The sequence below is a fragment of the Macrobrachium nipponense genome, chromosome 31 (assembly GCF_015104395.2).
Source record: "Macrobrachium nipponense isolate FS-2020 chromosome 31, ASM1510439v2, whole genome shotgun sequence".
Classification (NCBI taxonomy): Eukaryota; Metazoa; Arthropoda; class Malacostraca; order Decapoda; family Palaemonidae; genus Macrobrachium; species Macrobrachium nipponense.
In genome coordinates, this window is record NC_061093.1 from 27,304,825 (window position 1) to 27,309,824 (window position 5,000).

Sequence of the window (5,000 nt, forward strand, 5' to 3'; positions counted from 1 at the left end):
CCTCCTCCTCTGTCGCCACTTTCGGACATCACCTCACTCGAAAGGTAAGGTTCCACATTTTACTACATACGTACATACATGTACGTACAGTATTTCTTGTACCCTGTACACTAATACACTTTATTTACAGGTACAGTCACGTTTAGGTTAGGTATTGAATGGTCCAAATTGTTGTATTTCATTGTTTATTGGTCAATTTAGCTTTATTATAAAATTTACTGTGGTGTTTTTGTAGGGCTTGGAACGAATTAGGCAATTTACATGTAAAACGCAGTTCTAGATACGAGAAAATCAGGTTACGAAGGCCGCTTCGGAATGGATTAATTTCGTAACCTGGGGCACTACTGTAGTACATCATTGTAACATACCGTTAACCAATGTCTAAGGTTTTTTTCATATATTTCTGTGACATGTTATGATCTGTTCCATGTTAACACTACTAAATGACAATAATTTCATATTTTTGGATTCATTGGATTTTTTTTTTTTTTACAAAGTGGGCATGCCATTGCCATCAGTGAAATATCCTTTATGTAAAAAAAGACTGTTAATCTGGAAAAGTGCTACCCTAGGTATACAGATACTTAATGCAGTGATTGCATAAGAAATAAGTGATTTTAAATGTCAAAAATAGTTTTTTCAATAGTTACTGATGTCAAAAAATTTGCCAAAAATGACATTCTAGGCAAATCATCCTTTACATCTAATCCAGTGGTTCTCAACCAGGGGAAAATTCCCCACTGGGGGGAATTTCAGAGTTTGGTGGGGGGGTGGGGGAATTGTGACCATGGATTTTTAGGCATTATATAGCATATTATTTTGAATTGAAGCAGCCAATTTTGGGAAGCGGGTGGGAATGACTTTCTTACATATGGTGAAAGGGCGCATGGGCCAAAAAACGATGAGAACTACTGTCTAATCGTAATGGGAAACCATAGTTGGTGAATCAGGCTAGGTTTGGTAGGGTGAAGGACTGCCTAGGGCTGCCCATTCCCTTTGGGTAGGGCAGTGAAAAGGATGGAAAGAAACCAGGTTCTTTGTTTGTTAATAAATGAAATTTATTAAAAAATTAGGTATAAGATTCCAGAATCTAGATGTGTTGATGTGAGTAGTGACTGCAGTACCTTGGCTAGAAATGTCTTGTATCAGATGCAGAGAACTCAGATGTTTGAAGCCTGTCATTTCTCCTGCCAGTTTTGCACACCTCAGCCACAGGTTGGAGGACCAGTAAATGCTTCAGGAAGTAAGTTGCGATAATTTGCCTTTTGTAGAAATAGATTTTATTTTGCAAAAATGAATCTTTGAAAGAAAAGAATCTAAACTGATTCTTATTACCATCTCTAATTCATTACTAACTCACTGAAGAAACTTTAGACAACTATCTTGGCAATGTACAACATCTCTCTTCCCTTGAATAACAACATAAAGACCTTACAAAGTAGTACAAGTTTATCTTACGCCCAAAAGAAATTTAGTGTAATTTCTGGACGTCTCATTGTTTTTATTTTTGCTTTCAGGTAATCATTGTGAAGACAGAAATAACTTGTAAAGATGGGAACTATGCTGAACGATGCTCCAAATTAGATGACTGCTGAGGAACGTTCCAATTTTGTGAAGATTCTCGACTATTCCGGTCAGTAATGAACCCTGAATTCGGCAAGTTTCTCTCTCTCTCTCTCTCTCTCTCTCTCTCACACACACAGACATTAATGTTTATACTACCTGTCTTGAAATACTTGATCATGATATCATAATCTAGCTAATACTAGATATATCAGTAGAAAAGTTTTCAATTTAATAAATTAAATTCTTTTGGGACAGACAGAATTCATGTCACACTCAGAGTCCCTCACTCTAATTCTAATTTGAATTTTTTAGCATAAAATGATAAAACAAGTCTTTTTAACTTACAGTGGACCCCCTGTATTTGCGGGTGATGTATACCAGACTGATACCCCCCCCCCTCCCCCCCCCCTCCCCCCCCCCTCCCCCCCCTCCCCCCCCTCCCCCCCCCCCCCCCACCCCGCGAATAGCTAGAATCCGTGAATACCTATATGTAACCCCTATAAAAATGCTTAAAGCTGCCTATTTTGTTAGTTCAAACTCAAGAAAAACCCACTAAAAATGCTTATACCTGATTTTTAAAATAATTTTATCACAAAAAGTCCATTTAAACATGAAATTGATATGAATATTTACTAGTTTGTGGATATTTCTCAGAAAAATACTGCGAATATTCAAATTTACCACAAATAATGGGCCGTAGAGAAATCCGCGAGTACGTGAGTCAGCAAATCCGCAAATAGCGGAGACCAACTGTATAAGAGATTTAGCTTTACAATAAGTAAACTGTTTTTCATCCTGACTGACATATACCCATGATAAGATGTTCGTTTTCAGTAAGAGCAGTTTCTTTATCATTTTAAGGTATTTCTTTCAATCTTCTATATCAAATGAGGTACCATTTTCACTACGTGCAATTTACTCTGCATTACTCCATTAACAGAGGAACTGAATTATACTATGCAGAGGCTATCATTAATGGCAAATTATTGCCTGTTGTCTTCCAGTAAATGAGCTCCTTGTAGTAATATTGAGTGGAAATAACACTACTTAAATGTTGTCAGTCAGACATGATGATCAGTTTTAAAATCATCCTCCTTTCAAGTCGAATGCAGCCATCCATATTGTAAAAGAAATGGAGGCATCCTTACAAGATTTTTTTTTGTAAGGTAATTACCCTTTTTGGCCTTGAATATTTGACTTCTTCCTCATCCTTTTGTTTCCAAACAAGTACTGTATATCTTCCTTGCACTGAAAGTCTGTTTATTGAACTTGTGAGATTAAATGTCATTTGATTTTCTCATTTTGTTGATCTTAGCATAATCCATTCAAAAATCTTTCTGAAATTTTGGATATTAATATTTTGAAAACATCAAAAACTGTGTGAGTGAAATTTCCAATGTCGCTACTATATTATCAATAGGACATTATAAGTAAACGAGTAAATAACTGTTTCCTTCCTTTAAGTCACTTGAAAATATAGTATATTACTGCATTTTTTTCCAAACGAATACCACCACAGCACTGTGGTACCTCGAGATACGAAAGGCTTAACTTACGAAAAACTCGAGATACGAAAGCAAATACGAAAAAATTTACAGCTCTACATACAAAAATTGTTCAAGATACGAAAGGTTGTTGCTGTAAAGTCCGAGATTCGCCCGGACCACCGATAACAATTTTGAAACTCGCGCGCCGCCAACTGAGTAGACTCGCCACCATCCTCCCACTCTCCCAATGGTTCCTGAGGCTAGTCACTGCCATGAGATCCTTCTCTCCTATTGGTCAGCATCCCTCCCATGATGCATCTACATAGCCATTTTACATGTAAAATGCAGTCCAAGATACGAAAAACTCATGATACGAAGGCCGCCTCGGAACGGATTAATTTCGTATCTCGAGGTACCACTGTATTCAATATAAAGTCATTTACTGTTGCTTATACATAGTAGGTTCATTAATTCCTCATTTAGTAGAAAGTGCTACAAGTAATATAGTGTAAGAGGACTATAGATGGGACTGCCTAGACATTGCCATCTGTTTTCCAGTTTTCATTATTAAAAGAATTAGGGGGGAAAAACAAATCAGCTATTATCTTTATTTTAAAGATAAAGTCTTTATCAAACTTGCAGAAGTTGAATAAGTTGCCAAAAATAAATGACATTTTATGTTTGGTCCTTGTCATCATCACAGGAATGGCTGAACCAGCAACAGTAGAGGCGCCATTTTGTGGAGCCACAGTTATCGATCCATACTATCTGGTGATGGCCACTATCTTAGATCCAACATGACTGTGAGTCCATTTATTATTATCATTATATTTGTATTCTCACTATTTAATATACATGTTATAGCATAATACAATTACTGTAATTGTACTATGCTATAAAAAATACGTTTAGGGATTGATGGTAAGAAAGCCTTTAATACACAATTATTCAAATTTCTGGTGCCATGTCTGTTTTTAATATATTGATCCTATGTGCTAAACATAATGAGGTCATTACAGTTTGTGAAGAGACAAAACCTATAATTTAGCGGGTTGGAAACTCCAAATTTACATGGTATTCCAAAATATAGAATAAGTGGAGGTTATATGATTTTATTGTTGCATTCTGAATACTAGATGGCATATAATTTAGCCAAGGCTTATTTCTCAAAGTTCTAAGACTGCATGCTTATAGAATCCTACATCAGAGGGTAGATTTTCTGAGCAATTTATTAGGCACTGGGGCGCTTTACTGTTTTTTGCAATAGTGAGAACTAGACAACTGCATACTGTTATATATAATGATTCCACTAGATTCCTTCTAGGGTATGAATAATGCTCAGAATATTATTTATAACACAAATTTTGTGGTCAACGAGAAGTGATTTTTTTCAATATCAAAATTAAGTTTTAAAAAAATCATTATTCAGCTTTTGCAATTTTTTTTCGTTCATTTTTGTGATTAAGCTTCCCTCTCTCTTTTCTCTCTACTATTGTCATTGATTGCAATGTTTGTGTAAGTTAATTTGATCCTATTAGTCCAAAATGTTTTTCAGAAGAAAGAAACTGAATAATGATATTGGTCTGTTCTTGCAGAGTGAGATCAGTGAGATTAGGAGAACTCAGTTCCTCTAAGCACAGTGAACCCAGTTCCCACCCAGTTCTGTGGAAGTGATCACTGTCCACTTAGATTTCGAGTAAGTATGAAAGTAGGAAATCAGTAACTAATTCAGAAAAATTAAGTCAGAAATAACGTTCAGAATTCGGATGAGAAAGCTGCTAGCGTTACTTTTATTGTTATCATCAGCAGAACACTTATACAGCAGGGTTTTTGTGATAACTACAGAGAGTCTGGGAAATATTAATGCTTCTTATGGATATACATAAGGTATTAGAACTGAATAGCATGATACTTTATATGTCAGACTATATATGGAAGAAAGTCTCA

General features: G+C 35.7%; 1 long non-coding RNA gene across 1 annotated transcript; it reads left to right on the plus strand.

Moving 5' to 3' along the window:
* The first annotated feature begins 1,084 nt into the window (after positions 1-1,084).
* Positions 1,085-3,856, plus strand: LOC135206489 (uncharacterized). Its single transcript, XR_010312757.1, has 3 exons — positions 1,085-1,243; positions 1,518-1,633; positions 3,757-3,856. It is a non-coding gene; the product is annotated as an uncharacterized LOC135206489 (long non-coding RNA).
* Positions 3,857-5,000: the final 1,144 nt, after the last annotated feature.